Source organism: Spea bombifrons, chromosome 2 (assembly GCF_027358695.1).
Source record: "Spea bombifrons isolate aSpeBom1 chromosome 2, aSpeBom1.2.pri, whole genome shotgun sequence".
Classification (NCBI taxonomy): Eukaryota; Metazoa; Chordata; class Amphibia; order Anura; family Pelobatidae; genus Spea; species Spea bombifrons.
The window spans coordinates 137,713,854-137,732,941 of NC_071088.1; positions in this window are offsets into that span (position 1 = coordinate 137,713,854).

Sequence of the window (19,088 nt, forward strand, 5' to 3'; positions counted from 1 at the left end):
TATGTTTTTTTTATTTTATTTTTTGGAAAACAGTAATATTTTTGCCGCAGCCCCCCCTTTTTTTTTTCTCTTTTTTTTTTTTTTTTTTGGTTAAGGGTCTGAGCTACGGATTTTTTCCTATTTTTTTTTGTTTTTCAACATTTTAAATGAAAGACAAATCATACAGGTTCGGCTTTTCCAACCCGGCTTCCGAAAAAAAGACAATCTTTCCGTTTTGAGGGTGAAAGAAGAAACAGGATGTGAAAATCTGCAAAATATCACAGAGGGAACTAACATGGAGGATAAACGGATACGGCTGCCGGTCCCGGACATTAAAACCCCTGTGAGGAGCCATCAATACTTTTTTTTTTTTTTTTTTTTTTTTTTTTTTTTACTAAAATGCTAAATTATTCAAAAAGCCCCAGTTTCTGTTGCGTTTACATTTTCCGCAGCGCTGTACAACGGGCTGTGTTAAGCTTTTTTTTTTTTTTTTTTATTAAATTTGCCATCCTTCTATTAGGTTTTTTTCGTCACTCATCCTAAGCTCCTCCCATTTCCTGTTCTATACACCAATTGTAACACCTTATATTAAAAAAAAAAGATTAAATGGGAAGCCAATCAGAGCGGGGTTACTAACTTTGACATTTAGTAGATCTTTAAAACACTGTGAAACTCCGCTGTGATTCGGAGCTCATTCAGAGTCACTCGACCTGTCCCGTGACATTAACCTTCCCCTGCAAGTCACAAATACATCCAAAACGTCGTTTCCACCAAAGGGCGGATCCCCGCGGTCCTCTGTCTGAGTTCTAGTGCCGATGACATAAAGACCAAGGGATGAGTGCTAGTGGCCTTCTTTGGGGCAAAAATGTAGACCAAAGCCGAGTGACTTAGTGCTCCATCCATTTTGTCCACAGACCTCCTAGTTTCAGTCTACCCTTCCTACCACACAATGGAGGGGTAATAATCCTTGCTCCAAAAGATACATGAAATATGTGGCTTGGTCACAATCAGAGGTATAATAATTAAAGAGTTGGGTTTGGTTCCAAGAGTTCTCCATCATTGGGGCCAAGAAGAAGAAGAAAGAAGCTACCCCTGGTGCGGGGAAGAGATTGGGTATTTGGGAAGGGTTTGGAGTATTAGTGGCTTCCTATGATGGCTCTGTCTTTGGAGATCCCTCAAGGTGGGGACCTGAAAATCCCACCGTAGGCAAGTCCTACATTGAAATTTACGGCCACTGAGGTTCCCTGGCTTTCAAAATTCCAAGAGGACAAATGAAAATCTTAAACCAAGAGAGATATCCAATGAAATCATTCCGCCGACTGTCCATATACAATGGGGGAAATATTCCATTTTTTTATATATTGCATATGTAATATGAGGATTTTTTATTTCTCTGTTCTTCGCCCCATCTTGTTAGAATGCGTTAAAATAATTCATCCTGTGAAATGTGATTTTTTTTTTTTTTCGTCGATGGAATTATACCAAGTGTCGGAAAGTTGTGTGTAATAATTTATTTTATTGTATGTGCTTTAATCACAGAGTTTCCAATCCTATGCTCCGGTACAATAGGCAGATCTTTTTATTTTTCATGGGGAAAAAAAATACAAAATACAGATTTATCACATTCTCAATTAACAATATTGTCTTCTGTAACGAATGTCTGACCCTACCCTAAAATTTTCATTATTATAAAAATTTTTGAAAATTTTAGATTTTTTTTAAAAAAAATATTTTTTTAATATTTTATGAATATTTTTTTTTCACCGGTGGTGAGAAATCAGGTGACTTGTGGTCGCTGATTCAAATGGGCATCAGGTCCCCGTTCAGGCACGTTGTTGGGGGGGGGTTCTTAATGCACTTTTTCCCCCTGTAATTGGTTATAAAATTCCGAATATTTTATTATTGACCTATTTGTGTTCCACCGATAACCCCTGCATAATTTTATGGATTAAAGTGATTTATATTTTATTTCCTTACGTTATCATTTCTGAATGTTTTTAGGGGATATTTTAAAATATTAATTTTAAAATATTAATTTTTTCCATATTTTTCCATATTTTCATGTATTTTTGTGTTATACCGGCCAACATTTTTAAAAAGTATTCTGTGAGATGCTTTCATCATTGTACATATTTGAGTTACTAGAAAAATGTAAAATTTTGTATAATCCCAGAGTTTTTTTTTTTTTTTTTTGCGGTTTTATTTAAATTGTTTACAAGCGTAACCTACAAAACGCGTCGGATTCCGTACAAATTAAAACATTTAATTCCTGCGTATTATTTCACAAGAATGTATTCAGTCTGTACTAGTTTATGCTTTAATGCTGTATTATTAAACGCTTTGGACCACACTTGTTTTTTTTTTTATTTTATATAAATATTATCACAATTAAATTTGTGAGGACAAACTAATATGTTTTTGGGCTTTTTTTTTCATTCTTTGTGCTTTGGACCACACTTGTTTTTTTTTTTTTATATATATATTAAAATTATCACAATTAAATTTGTGAGGACACACTAATATGTTTTTGTTTTTTTTTATTCTTTCATTAAGTTATTATTTTTTTTTTCTATTTTTTTTTATCTTGTGAAATCCAAATTAAAATCTAAATATAAAAATAATTTTAAAAAAACCCATGAAAACATAAAAGCATTTTAATGAGAAATGTTTGCTCCTGGTGGATCTGGGGCACGGATCTAAAAAAAATTGTAATTAATATTTCTAAAATTATGTCAAAATTATGCCTGGAGAGTCATCAATTTACAGAAAAAGTTAAATATCAATGTAAATATAAAATTGTGGAAAAAAAACATTTTTTTTCTTCTACGAGTTACATTTATTATGCCAAAAAAATGTTAACCTTAGAGATGTTTACTTATTTTTTTTTTTTTAAAGATAGCGAGATCTCATGTCTGTAGCAAATAAAATTCTGACATTAAAATGTTGAGAGATAAGAGCTGGACGTTGGTTAAAATCAATCAATTTTACAGCAATTTTTTTATTTTTATTTAAAAAAAAAAAAAAAAAAACACACGTCGAGGAAATAAATGTGGATATGGAAAAGGTCACATTTTGTTAAAATAGTGAGATTGTGATTTTTTTTGTTGCCGCTCATGTAGATATACAAATCACTTTCTAGAATAATGGGGGGATGGGGGAGTTCTACTCAAAAGCCGTTAAAATGGTCGTTAACCAGCCATTCATTTTTGTTAATTCGTTAAACGTGTCGAGGGACTCTCACGTAATCAATAAGAAGCTTCCAGAATAACGGGGCTCCCAGTCCCCCCAAGAGACACAAGGACTCCGCTATCTGCCCTCTGTTTGGATGTGTACATGAAGCGGGGTCCTTGTATCCCTTTGGGGCTCGAGAGCCGCATTTATTATTATTATTTTTTATTATTTTATATATTATTATTATGTTTTATTATTATATGTTATATATTTATATATATATATATATATATTATATAGTGCTATCAAATTCTGTAGCGCTGTACAATGGGGCATTTAGAAAGCCTCTTCTCTTTGAGCCCTTTTAAGGCCATTCTGGATAACTAAAATAATAGCCACGGGAGGGGTATTAGATATTTGCTATCGGGATGCAGTAAGGCATCTGACGCTATCGCCCATAGAATGAATGCGTAAGGGCCACGGCTGAGCGACAGGAGATAAAAAAGGTTCTAGTTAATGGGGCATATTCAGATAAATGGCGGGTTACTAGTGGGGCCCTAAGGGGTCGGTACTGGGGCCCATACATTTTAATATTATTATTATTATTTATAGATAATATTAATGGTGATGTCTGTCTTTTTGCAGATAGGTAGACGTTCCGGGCGGAACAAATCTAATGATTTAAGAAAATTATAAAAATGGTTGAATAAAGTTACTCAGCGGCCTTTTAAGATAAATGGAGTGTTGTAACTTTAATTATTTGGTTTGGCACATATTGGGAATTAGTGGGGAAAAATATATGATATTGTCATATCATCCGATGCACACTTTTGCCATATATATATATATATATATATATACATACATATATATATATATATACATATGCCCCATTGTACAGCGCTGCGGAATATGAAGGCGCTATATTAATATATATACTGTATCTAATTTATTAATCATTTTCTGTGGGTGCTTGTTTATAAACGCCGAGCGATTTCTTGGCCGCGAAGGATTTGCAGATCGTGTTATCCTGATACTGAACGATAATCAGAGAAGAACCCAATTTGCTACATTATTGAACCATTTCTCCCCTCCCCCCACAACAATTGGATCACGAATACAAAATGAATTCATTATAGATACATCTCTGTTCCAGAATATCGAGTGAATCGATGAACGGTCTTGAGGATACGAGGCATCCTGAGTTATGGTCGCGGTGGACTGACTGTGACGTTTGGGCAATTCATTACTGATTTTGTTTGATGGATTAGGATGTAATGACTCCAGTGATCTCTGGGTATTAATATTTGATGTTGCTGGGTTCTTAGCCTCTTCCGTGGAGTGAAAATGTGTTATATATGTGAAAAAAACAATATTTCTAAAAGTCCATTCATTAAAAGGACTGTATAAAGAAAAAGAGGCCATCCATTCAAACTCCGGAGAAAGGCATTAAATAAATCCATTACTGGAAGAGCAGCAAAGATGTGGAATCCGCATACCTTCGTATACGGGCTGGAGAATATATAATATATAATATGAGTAATATACAGGATATAATGGGTTATAAGGACGGGATTAGTTATACGGCCGGAGAGTATATAATATATAATATGAGGAATATACAGGATATAACGGGTTATAAGGACGGGATTAGTTATACGGCCGGAGAGTATATAATATATAATATGAGGAATATACAGGATATAACGGGTTATAAGCACGGGATTAGTTATACGGGATGGAGAGTATATAATATATAATATGAGGAATATACAGGAATATAACGGATTATAAGGACAGGATTAGTTATACGGCCGGAGAGTATATAATATAAAATATGAGGAATATACAGGGATATAACGGGTTATAAGGACGGGATTAGTTACACGGCCGGAGAGTATATAATATATAATATGAGGAATATACAGGATATAACGGGTTATAAGGACGGGATTAGTTATACGGCCGGAGAGTATATAATATATAATATGAGGGATATACAGGGATATAACGGGTTATAAGGACGGGATTAGTTATACGGGTCGGAGAGTATATAATATATAATATGAGGAATATACAGGATATAACGGGTTATAAGGACAGGATTAGTTATACGGCCGGAGAGTATATAATATATAATATGAGGAATATACAGGGATATAATGGGTTATAAGGACGGGATTAGTTATACGGCCGGATAGTATATAATATATAATATGAGGAATATACAGGGATATAACGGGTTATAAGGACGGGATTAGTTATACGGGGGTAGAGTATATAATATATAATATGAGGAATATACAGGGATATAACGGGTTATAAGGACGGGATTAGTTATACGGCCGGAGAGTATATAATATATAATATGAGGAATATACAGGATATAACGGGTTATAAGGACGGGATTAGTTATACGGGATGGAGAGTATATAATATATAATATGAGGAATATACAGGGATATAACGGATTATAAGGACAGGATTAGTTATACGGCCGGAGAGTATATAATATATAATATGAGGAATATACAGGATATAACGGGTTATAAGGATGGGATTAGTTATACGGCCGGAGAGTATATAATATATAATATGAGGAATATACAGGATATAACGGGTTATAAGGACGGGATTAGTTATACGGCCGGAGAGTATCTAATATATAATATGAGGAATATACAGGGATATAACGGGTTATAAGGACGGGATTAGTTATACGGGGGAGAGTATATAATATATAATATGAGGAATATACAGGATATAATGGGTTATAAGGACGGGATTAGTTATACGGGGGAGAGTATATAATATATAATATGAGGAATATACAGGGATATAATGGGTTATAAGGACGGGATTAGTTATACGGGGGGGGGAGTATATAATATATAATATGAGGAATATACAGGGATATAACGGGTTATAAGGACGGGATTAGTTATACGGCCGGAGAGTATATAATATATAATATGAGGAATATACAGGGATATAACGGGTTATAAGGACGGGATTAGTTATACGGCCGGAGAGTATATAATATGAGGAATATACAGGGATATAACGGGTTATAGGGACGGGATTAGTTATACGGGGTGGAGAGTATATAATATGTACTAGGAATCTACAGGATATAACGGGTTATAAGGACAGGATTAGTTATACGGGCCGGAGAGTATATAATATATAATATGAGGAATATACAGGGATATAACGGGTTATAAGGACGGGATTAGTTATACGGCCGGAGAGTATATAATATATAATATGAGGAATATACAGGGATATAACGGGTTATAAGGACGGGATTAGTTATACGGCTGGAGAGTACATAATATATAATATGAGGAATATACAGGGATATAATGGGTTATAAGGACGGGATTAGTTATACGGCCGGAGAGTATATAATATATATAATATGAGGAATATACAGGATATAACGGGTTATAAGGACGGGATTAGTTATACGGCCGGAGAGTATATAATATATAATATGAGGAATATACAGGGATATAACGGGTTATAAGGACGGGATTAGTTATACGGCCGGAGAGTATATAATATGAGGAATATACAGGGATATAACGGGTTATAGGGACGGGATTAGTTATACGGGGTGGAGAGTATATAATATGTACTAGGAATCTACAGGATATAACGGGTTATAAGGACAGGATTAGTTATACGGGCCGGAGAGTATATAATATATAATATGAGGAATATACAGGGATATAACGGGTTATAAGGACGGGATTAGTTATACGGCCGGAGAGTATATAATATATAATATGAGGAATATACAGGGATATAACGGGTTATAAGGACGGGATTAGTTATACGGCTGGAGAGTACATAATATATAATATGAGGAATATACAGGATATAACGGGTTATAAGGACGGGATTAGTTATACGGGGGGAGAGTATATAATATATAATATGAGGAATATACAGGGATATAACGGGTTATAAGGACGGGATTAGTTATACGGGGGGAGAGTATATAATATATAATATGAGGAATATACAGGATATAACGGGTTATAAGGACGGGATTAGTTATACGGGGAGAGTGTATAATATATAATATGAGGAATATACAGGATATAACGGGTTATAAGGACAGGATTAGTTATAGGGCTGGAGAGTACATAATATATAATATGAGGAATATACAGGATATAACGGGTTATAAGGACGGGATTAGTTATATGGCTGGAGAGTACATAATATATGTCTTTACAGCAGAAGAAACGGGCGACTAGACGGGAGCCGAATGGGGCTGATATGCCGGCAGGTTTTGAGATTCTGTCTGCGCCAATGTGAGTCATGCTGTGTAAAGGTCAGCAGCGACGCAGTATCCTCCACTCACTGCTGTAATCTGAACTCCTTATACCGTTCCAGACATTATGACATCATCACAGAATCAAACACTGAGATTTCCAGAAGGTTTTTCAGTTGAAACTAATTATACATCTTTATTATAAAAATAAAAATTTTGTAAAAGTTCATGAATTGGAGCCAGAAGAGCATTTTATGGTAAAACATATTATTTTTACATTTTAGTGTTTTTTGAGACTGATTTATTAACAGCAAATTATGCTGAGTGAAACAGATACATTAATCCACAGACCAGAGGAGAAGGGAGGCCAGAGTCTTCTACTAAAGGAGCAGTGGTGGATACATGCAAGGGAATTCCAGCAGAATAGGAAAAGAGGCTTAAATGGAACGTAAGGAAGTTTTACTGAGAGGGTGGTAGATAAGTGGAGCAGCCTCCCAGCAGAAGTGGTAGAGGCTAATACAGTGACTTACAGGATTTAAACATACTAATGGGGAGGAAGAATTCTACAGATCCTGGAAACAGGAAGTTAAGATGGCTGCTCTCATGTGTGTGGGAGTTTTAATACAGAAATATGGATTATTATAATCCGTAAACATCATTACACATTTATTTAACGTATAGATTTTGGTGAAGAGACACTTTATAACGCATCCGATATTTTCTCTTCAGATCTCATTAACGTGGTCTCCGTGAACCTCTTCTCCTGGGCGGCCGCTGTAAATAATAAATCAAAAGAGAAGGGAACGGGCTTTAGAGATTCTAATCCTAACCCTTTTCATTTATTTTTAACGTCATCGTGAAGATTTCACTCCGATCAGCCGAGGTATTCGTCCTTTTTCGCGGTTTATTTTTCTGCCGAAAGTTCTTAACCCTGTAAAGAGTCCGTATTTCATTCTGCTGCACAATAAATGATAAATAATCGATATCCTGACGTCCGCTCTGCACATGGAATACGGGTTTTTTTTGTTGGGATATTTGATTTGGAAGCGAAGGGACTATTTTTCGTCGGCCGTGGAACGGATCACCGCCCTGCCACGGATGAATTCAGCAGCAGCTGCCGTGGATACTTTGTCGCCACCAGGAGAGCCTTTTACATCAGGGGGAACCCTTCACCATCACCAGGACAGATGAACGCCGAGTGGTACGTCTCCTCTTTGGCGCTGGCTCAGCAGTAAGACGATCTGTGACATCGCTGTCCCTGTCAGAAAACTGACGTAATAGAACGCTGACGGTGCTTTGGATCATTCGCCTTTCAAAAGCTGACCAAGGGTGCCGACGGACCCCTACTGTGCTTGGCTGCTTTGGGGTATGGCCAGAAGAAGACATGTCTGCAGCATGTCCAGAGCAGCTTGGAGGTGGCCCAATCTCAGGCTCTCCTAGAGAACGAAGTTTAGCTGTCGCATTAACGAGAAACCTCATTCACCTCCTCTAGATGCATGAGAAACATCATTCCTACACTTGCTGAACACCCCACCAAACCCCAGAAATAATGCTTTAATCAATTAAAACCTATGATTTGTGCTGGAGACACTTGTCATGTGACACAAAAGCAGGCGCTGATAGGTTGTAGCCATATGAACCAAAAAAGGCCTCTTAAAAACGTCTTTATATGCGATTTAACCTTCATTGGAAATAATTAAAAACAGACCTCACAGTCATTTTTATGGCACCTTTAAGGTGGCTGCGTTGGTGTCTTTTGCCAGCTGTGCCAGGCTTTGTCTTACACTTTAATACATGATGAAAGCATCCTGGACCCACAGACTCACACATATGTAGCTCCCGATTAGTGTACAGCACGCGCCGGTGTCACATGTAGACGGTCATTTAAACAGGCATTTCTGAGGGCGATCGTTCTGCCGGTGAGTGTTTGACTTTTCGGAGAACAGCTCAGGGGACCAGTCACAGGAGGAATCGTACGATACTGAGTAATCTCTGGGTGTTAGCGGCAGACGGGTCACAGGAGACAGAGCCGGAGAACTGTTTAAAGCAGCATTCATTTCCACTTCCCCCCGACCATCATTTTTGAGTCCACCTTCTATTTCATTCTCCTTATCTTCTGCGGGAAACGTCACGCTCACGGTTCCAGGCACCGGAATGCATCTTTGCCGTATGCGCGTTCCGGCTCCTGACACCTCTGGATTCTCCCTTATAGACGCGACCATTTTCGGAGGCGGCGATACGGCTTCACACTCTCCAGATTCATTTGTAAGACACGCCAGTATCGGGCTTTCGGAGAGAGGAGAGCGGTGGAGAGCGTTGCATGTTAAAGAGCGTAACGGAGCCCGAGATTTGCTCTCGAGAGCCGTATTCTTTAACAGAACGCGTCTCAAAGAACGATCAGACGCTTGACCCAAGAAGACCGATTCGTTATCTAACGGCGGCTTTTTGTTGATCCTGATGCGTTCTGACCTCAAAACATGTTTTAGTAAAGGCGTGGACTGCGAACGTGGACAAAACGCCCGTTTCGACTCTCTCAAGGCACTGCGACTAGGTCCAACCTCCTCTCTGCCTCCCCTGCCCCACGGTGTCTTTTCCTGAACGTGATCGCTGATTTCAAAGAGATCCGCCGAGGTATTATATGCAGATTTCAGGTGGGCATCGGCAGAACTAGACACCCCTAATTCTGTGATACCCCTCGCACCCCCTTGAGTCTGACCGAGGTCATCGGGTTTACCTGTAGACATTTCGCTTTTCTGAATGTCCCAAAATAAGTTATCCTTTCGATTAGCGTTAAATCCAGAGAGCTGCGTCGATGGGCTTTTTTTGGTATCCCGATTACCCCTCTGAAGGGAACCCGATACATCTTCTCTGAAGTCATGAGGGGGAGTCCTCAATACGTCACCAGATAAAGTCTCCGCCGGAGACCTCAAACCAGTTGTCGATACTTTACTTAAATCATTACAAATAAATATATTTGGCTCGGGGTCATGCATACTGCCCTTTCTGAAACCGCGGCCCGCTGTGCTCCGGCCCGGCGCGGTATTCGTACATCGAGAATGGGATCGGCCTTCTAGTTTGTGAAACCTGGCAGGAGAACTATCGCTCGTGAAGTTTAGATCCTGTTCATAGGCTTTAAAGTTTAGAGACTTTGCGTCTTCTTCTTCAATTCTTGCTATAAACTCAGTGAGACTTTCAGAGAAGAGAGAATCCTCCCGCCCGTCCTCCTCGCCATGATGGCTTCCAGCTGTGTTCTTGGAAGACAACCCAGAAGTACGTTCTTGGCCTGTGTGCGTAACCGAGGAATCCAGAGGCTCCGACGGGTTTTGGGGATTCCAAAGAGTTTGATTTGTCTCTGAAGCAGAAATATTCATAGGCGGAATGGTAGCGTTGCTCTTCGATGTACCAACGTTATAGATGCTGACTGTATCAGGTTCTAGAGGTGAACGGATGAGAGGACCTCCTGACTCGCATGGGGACAATTCTATGGATCTGGGGGAGTTCCTGCTAAACGGACCTAATGAAGAGCTTGTGGAGGAGCCGCCCGGTGATGAAGAAGTTAGTCCAAAGGATTTATGCCAGAAGTCCAGAACGTGCTGTTCCTCATCCTCCTGAAAGTCATAAGCCTTCTCAGAGAGGATGCTAGAGCTCCGGGTGGAATCATCTGAAGGAGCGAAGGTTCCGCCTGGTGACCCCGTACTCCTCAGGAACGACTGCAGGAGCTGATTGTAATGATGGACAACCGTGTACCGGACGGGGTCATCGTTTGGCAGGGAGATGTAGCACGCGATCAGAAGCGGGAGAGAGGCGTCATCACGGGATTGTGGACCCGCAGGGACCTGTAAACACAGACACACAACAACCACAGGAACGGTTATACTTCTCTTTAGAAATACAGAATATCCCAGCATTTTATAAATAACATTTTTACAGAAGTTTGGAGTCACTTAGAAATCTCCTTGGTTTTTTAAGAAAAGCAAATTATGTCCATTAAAATAACATGAAATGTATTAAAAATCCAGCGCAGACGGGGTTAATGTTGTAAATGACTAGTGTAGCTGGAAAAATTAATGGAATCTCTTTATAGGCGTACAGAGGCCCTTTATCACTCCCATCACTCCTGTGTTCCAATGGCCCTTTATCACTCCCATCACTCCTGTGTACCAATGGCCCTTTATCACTCCCATCACTCCTGTGTTCCAATGGCCCTTTATCACTCCCATCACTCCTGTGTTCCAATGGCCCTTTATCACTCCCATCACTCCTGTGTTCCAATTGCCCTTTTGTCACTCCCATCACTCCTGTGTTCCAATGGCCCTTTTGTCACTCCCATCACTCCTGTGTTCCAATGGCCCTTTATCACTCCCATCACTCCTGTGTTCCAATGGCCCTTTATCACTCCCATCACTCCTGTGTTCCAATGGCCCTTTATCACTCCCATCACTCCTGTGTTCCAATGGCCCTTTATCACTCCCATCACTCCTGTGTTCCAATGGCCCTTTATCCCTCCCATCACTCCTGTGTTCCAATGGCCCTTTATCACTCCCATCACTCCTGTGTTCCAATGGCCCTTTATCACTCCCATCACTCCTGTGTTCCAATGGCCCTTTATTACTCCCATCACTCCTGTGTCCCAATGGCCCACAGATGAGTGATCCCAAACTATTGAACGGTTGTGTAGATCTGTAAGCTCTGGAGAACAGGACCTTACCAAAAGTAACAGCAACCGGTCACCACCAATGAAAGATAATCAATATATGGCAGAAAAAAATACAAGTAGCAATCTTTAAAAATAAGATTTTTTAATTAAATAGCGCCAACAACCCCTGCAGAGCTTCTTACAGTCCCTACATTCAAAGGGTCTGATACATTAGGGAAAGAGGGCCTGGCTCGCCCTCGCTTCTATTCTAAAATATATTATTTTTTTAAATATCAAACAGGCCTTTCTGAAGGATTTCACTAAAGTTACCGAATATTAACCATTTAAGACCCCCGGCATAGGAACTCACCTTCACCCCGAACACAAAGCTCCTTCCGATGAAGTAAGACTCGGCTGCTTGGAGCAGTAAGTGCCGGGAATCGGCTTCCTCCGGCACGCCGGGCTCCCGGGCCGAGTCCTGCAGCAGCCTGGGGAAAAATAAATCTTTATTCTTCTTTATTTATTAATCACCAACAAATTCCACAGCGCTGTATACTTTAAATATGGGGCAGTTAACAGTCCCCCATCCAGGCACCGGGCACAATTCCAACCTCCCCGACCAGGCACCGGGCACAATTCCAACCTCCCCGACCAGGCACCGGGCACAATTCCAACCACCCCATCCAGGCATAATTTCTACCACCCCACCCACACCAAGGTACAGTGGGCTCTCTTTTTGTTTACTCACCGCTGCAAAGAGTCGGCATCGACTCCAAATATCGGCTCCAGGCACCTTCCAAACACCGTGACCATGCCAAGTCTGCCACCCGCTGCCACCTTCACGCACAGTTTATATCGGTGATTGGATTCCAGGCCCGTGAAGCCACATCGCAGACATTTCCACCTGTTACAGCACAGAAGGGATTTCTGGTAAAGGAGCCGCTCTGAGTCAACTTTAACTGCCTGCTCTAGAACGTCACACAAATTCAATTTGAAATCTAGAACCCGTCTAGTCGCCCGTTTCTGCTGCTGTAACGATTCAAACCTTAATCAGTCGTCAACCTCGTCTTAGATTCAGGAGCCATATGTCTATCCCATGCGTGTTTAATCCCCTCACTGTATTACGCTCTACCACCTCTGCTGGTGAGCAGGTTCTGGGTTTCTATGAAGCACACATCAACATGCCTACGATATTTTTTTGCCTTTCCTGCGGTGATACCCGGATGACTCCCCAGTTGGATCTCAGTAACCATTTCATGTTATAAAAGGGCTCCTCTTCCATTGCGTTTGGGGAATCATTTAAGTTTAGGGATGATGGGATATGACGGAAACGCCCCGGTTCTTACCCGCTGGGTGTGCGGACGACCCGGGAGAGGCAGTTCTTACAGGCGGGATACGTGAAGCTTGAATGCTGGACTGAAAGAACCGTAGCGAGGAGGGAAGATCGCTTTCCATTCATTGGGTCATCAGGCAGAAACTGCGAAGATTGAAACGAGATTATTATATCTCCGGCCCTCGGGCAAGCAAACGGTTAAAGTATTTCATCAGAATTTACTAAAACTGACAAAATAAATAAGACAAACAGCGCCCTCTGCGGTCCAAACAGCAGGAAGAACTTCAGGGCCAAAGACACGGGTCCCAGCCACCTGCAGCTAGCCTAACTGCCCCTGGCCATCTAATCCCCCCTCCCACCAACCGCCCCTGGCCATCTGCCCCCCACAGCACTCCACCAGTCAGTCAAACATAATGGAATGCATGTCATACAAGAACAGAACTCAATGAGTTAAAACCCTAAAAGAGGGGATGAAGCCAGAAGTAAAATACCCCCGGCCGGGGCACATACAGTGTGAGGGGCATATGCACCCTGTCCTTTCCAGCCCCCTGGGCGCAGAGCCGGTGGGGTGTTAGCCAGGTGGGGTAATTAGAGATCCACGGCTTTTCAATGAAATGATTGTTTTTTTTGGCCCGGTCTGCACAGCACTCACCCCCTGGATGTACCCAGGGGCACTAGAGCTGAGCGAGGGGCATGGCTAAGAGTGATGGGAGCTACAACAGCCCCAATCAGCTAATATACCACCGGCAGTGATTGTGGGATTCTGCACCAGTTGTTGGTCTGCACTCACCAGCCGGGGGGGGGGGGTTGTAGGTTTGGGGGCTGCACTCACCTGCCGGGGGGGGGAGCTGTAGGTTGAGGGGGCTGCACTCCCCTGCCGGGGGGGGGAGCTGTAGGTTGAGGGGGTTGCACTCACCTGCCGAAGGGGGGGGAGTTGTAGGTTTGGGGGGGGACTGCACTCACCTGCCGGGGACTGCACTCACCTGCCGGGGGGGGGGGGTAGGTGTGGGGGGACTGCACTCACCAATCTCGGTCACAACATTTCTTTCTACATTGAAACCAGCACGCGTGACGTCATCATAGCGCGCCGGCGGCAGGACTGCCCTTAGCGCTAAACACCAGAGTCCGAGAAGCAAAGCTGCAGACAGAGCGCTAAACCTCCGGGGAGCATCTGGTGGGGGAGGTTCTTCTCTTCTTTAACTCACAGTTCCCGCACTGCGGCACTCTAACTCCTATCACGCCGAGCATATCCGCGAATTACCCCAATTCTCTGCCCTTGAGAGAAATATTAACCCTTTAATGTCACATCACACAGTTTCTATTGCAGCGGCTCACTGACAGCGGCAGCCGAATGGTCCTAATAATAATCTTTAACCCTTCAATAACCCGTCTCACAGACCCTATTGCGTTGACTTGCTAATGGTTCTAATACCGGTCCTTAGGGTAACCATTACTCGTAAGGAGCTAGAGTTATTCTGAATGGAGTCGCCTGTATTCAAGCAGGGATTCCAGCTGTGATATAGCAGGGAGCAAAGCACCAATCCGGAGCTCAGATATCATTAAATCAATGTCGCTGTGTAACCTTGAGAATCTGCCCCTTCACCCTGACATGGGGGTAAAAACCCAGAGAATCTGCCCCTTCACAAGCTCCGGCTGACTCAGCGCCATACTTATGTATAATGATTTAGTAGACGCTTCCCAGAACGGGCCAAAAAGAGTCAATCATTAAAAATCATTAAAAATAGAAATGTGCAACGTCCAAAGAGTAAGACCCGTGACATGTTTATACCGAGGTGCCGCAGCAGCCGTCCTCTCCCCTCCCTATGAAAATGCTTATAAATCCCTTCTTCCATAGATTTTTAGTAGTCAGGAAGTCTGGCTGGCTGATTAAGACCGAGCCATTCTATTGTTCCCCACAAACAGTATGTTTAGTAGATCGGGGATCAGATAACCGAGCGCGAATCATACAAATGGCTGATATGCGGCTGCCTGAAAACATTATATTATGGGGCAAAAACTGCAACCGGGGTAAAAAAAGAAAACAGCAATATTTTTGAAAAATGATTTTTAATCCGATACGAAGAATAAAACAGATGATGGGAGATGCGCTTTATTGCACGTTCTCTCTCCAATTTGACCACCAAAGGCTGGAACTGTCCGAGGCGCTTGTGCAATAAAACATACATCGAAAAATCTCTGCCAGAGCAGATGACTCAGAGGAACGAGACGTTATCACGTGCGAGACTCCTCTGACTGCAAACAGAGCAGAGTCTCAGAGATGTCATCTAATTACGTTATATGTAATATAGGGAAGTTTTACTTTACTGAGAGGGTAGTAGATAAGTTAAACAACCACCCAGCAGAAGTGGTAGAGGGTAATACAGTGAGGGTATTAAACATGCATGGGATAGACATCCGGCTCCTGAATCTAAGACGAGACCGACGACTGATGAAGGTTTGAGTCTTTTCAGCGGGAGAAACGGGCGACTAGACGGGGGCCGAACGGGGCCGATTTGCCTGCAGATGTCTGTAAAGCAGCAGCTGCCCCTTGCATTGTGGGGCATTCACCCGCCTGCTCCCCACGGTTTCTGTTAAAGGAAAACACCTGGTTTCTATCACCAACAGAACATTATTCTTTAGAATGTGAAGCAGAGACCCCGGAGCTCTCTAAGGACAGTAAATTAACCGTTTAGTTCCCACCCCACCCCCCACTTTCAAATTTTTTTATTTTTTTTTACTTTCACGCCTGCGATGTTGAATGTCACATGTTAACCCCGCGGGGACTCTCCATCTCCCAGTACATGATGGTGTTCGGTTGCATGGAAAACAACATTTGGTTGTAATCATCTACATCAGTAACGAGTATCATGTGAATGTGATAGTTAACCATTTGTTTAAAAATGTTTGTTTTTTTACCCCAGTTGTAGTTTTTGCCCCATAATATAATGATTTCAGGCAGCTGTTTGTATGATTCTCGCTCTGTTACCTGGGCCCTGATTTACTAAACACCCCGACTCCTTATCATACTGCCTGTGGGGAACAATAGAATGGCTCAATCTTAATCACCCAGTCAGACTCTCTGGCTGATGAAAGCGACACAGGGACACATTGTATTAAATCTTTGAAATGGGGGGAGTGAATTAATTAACAAAGAAAATATCTTTTATTATTGCCAGACACAATGCGCCCTCATTACCCCCTCAAAAGCCCCGGGTAATGCTTCCATTGTCCGCTGTTAAAGGTTTAATGGCTGCTAAGTACCTATTGGCCCCCCGCAGACTTTTAAGTTTTCAACTCTAATTAAACATCCCGCACTCTCACTTCATTAGCAAATCCAAGCGGCTTCATAAAGCTGTAACGAGTTGCACTTGAGTGATTGTGAGGCTGCAGCGCGTGTAACACAAAGGGGTTTATTGACTAAATGGCGAGTTGTGGTTTCCACTCGCTTCACTATTCATTATAAAGGGTCAGCAGTAGCAGTAAGAGCTGATCTGGCCCAGTACAATGTATACATTATACAGGGGGCCAGCTTGGTGATTAAACTATACATTATACAGGGGGCCGGCTTGCTGATTAAACTATACATAATACAGGGGGCCAGCTCGATGATTTAACTATACATTATACAGGGGGCCGGCTCGCTGATTATACATTATACAGGGGGCCGGCTCGCTGATTAAACTATGCATTATACAGGGGGCCGGCTCGATGATTTAACTATACATTATACAGGGGGCCGGCTCACCGATCTAACTATAAATTATACAGGGGCATACAGGGCTGGGAGCATGGTTTAGACAGCTGTATTGATGGCCTCCCCTGTTTGTCCCGCTGGGACCCTGGACTATGCCCTGTGACCCCGAGCTGGGCTCATCTGCTTTATCTGTTTATTCATCTCGCCGGTCCGTGTCTGCTGAACATTTGAATATATCTTCCCGCAAATAAAATACCTCCGCAGCGGGGATCCGCTAGGACCCCTCACTGTTACCCAGCCGGTCCTGAAGACACCGCGTGGACTTTATCTTCACACTTTGACCCTCACAGGACTTCCTATCGTTCGCTTCTCCGGTCCCTCAGAGATCATTATGATTGTTTTACATAGCGCCATCATATTCCGTAGCGATGTAGAATGGGTAGACAGGACATAACACATAGTGTATAATATAACAATTTGACTTAAAGAAACAACAGGTGAGGAGTAAATTGTTTGTATGAAACGTTTCGGTCAACAAAAGAATATTGAATGTTTTTTTGGTGGAACAAAAGGGACGTTTAAGTTTGCTGCAAGAAGCTTTACATGGTAATAACCCCCCCAGCCAATCTACACAGTAATATACCCCCCAGCCACTGTATACAGTAATATAACCCCCCCAGCGCTGTAAACAGTAATATAACCCCCCAGCACTGTATACAGTAATATAACCCCCAGCACTGTATACAGTAATATAACCCCCAGCGCTGTATACAGTAATATAACCCCCCAGCCGATGTATACAGTAATATAACCCCCAGCACTGTATACAGTAATATACCCCCCAGCGCTGTATACAGTAATATAACCCCAGCACTGTATACAGTAATATAACCCCCCCAGCGCTGTATACAGTAATATAACCCCCCAGCCAATGTATACAGTAATATATCTCCCAGCGCTGTATACAGTAATATAACCCCCCAGCGCTGTATACAGTAATATAACCCCCCAGCGCTGTATACAGTAATATAACCCCCAGCGCTGTATACAGTAATATAACCCCCCAGCCAATGTATACAGTAATATAACCCCCCAGCCAATGTATACAGTAATATATCTCCCAGCGCTGTATACAGTAATATAACCCCCAGCGCTGTATACAGTAATATAACCCCCCAGCGCTGTATACAGTAATATAACCCCCAGCGCTGTATACAGTAATATAACTCCCAGCGCTGTATACAGTAATATAACCCCCCAGCACTGTATACAGTAATATAACCCCCAGCGCTGTATGCAGTAATATAACCCCCCAGCGCTGTATACAGTAATACACCCCCCAGCGCTGTATACAGTAATATAACCCCCAGCGCTGTATACAGTAATATATCTCCCAGCACTGTATACAGTAATATACCCCCCAGCGCTGTATACAGTAATATAACCCCCCAGCCAATGTGTACAGTAATATAACCCCCCAGCCACTGTATACAGTAATATAACCCCCCCAGCGCTGTATACAGTAATATAACCCCCCAGCACTGTATACAGTAATATAACCCCCAGCCAATGTATACAGTAATATAACCCCCAGCCAATGTATACAGTAATAATTATCCCCAGTGCTGTATACAGTAATATAACCCCCTGTGCTGTATACAGTAATATAACCCCCAGCGCTGTATACAGTAATATAACCCCCAGCACTGTATACAGTAATATAACCCCCCAGCGCTGTATACAGTAATATAACCCCCAGCACTGTATACAGTAATATAACCTCCAGCACTGTATACAGTAATATAACCCCCAGCGCTGTATACAGTAATATAACCCCCCAGCACTGTATACAGTAATATAACCCCCCAGCGCTGTATACAGTAATATAACCCCCCTCCGCTGTATACAGTAATATAACCCCCCTCCGCTGTATACAGTAATATACCACCCCAGCTCTGTATACAGTAATATAACCCTCAGCGCTGTATAC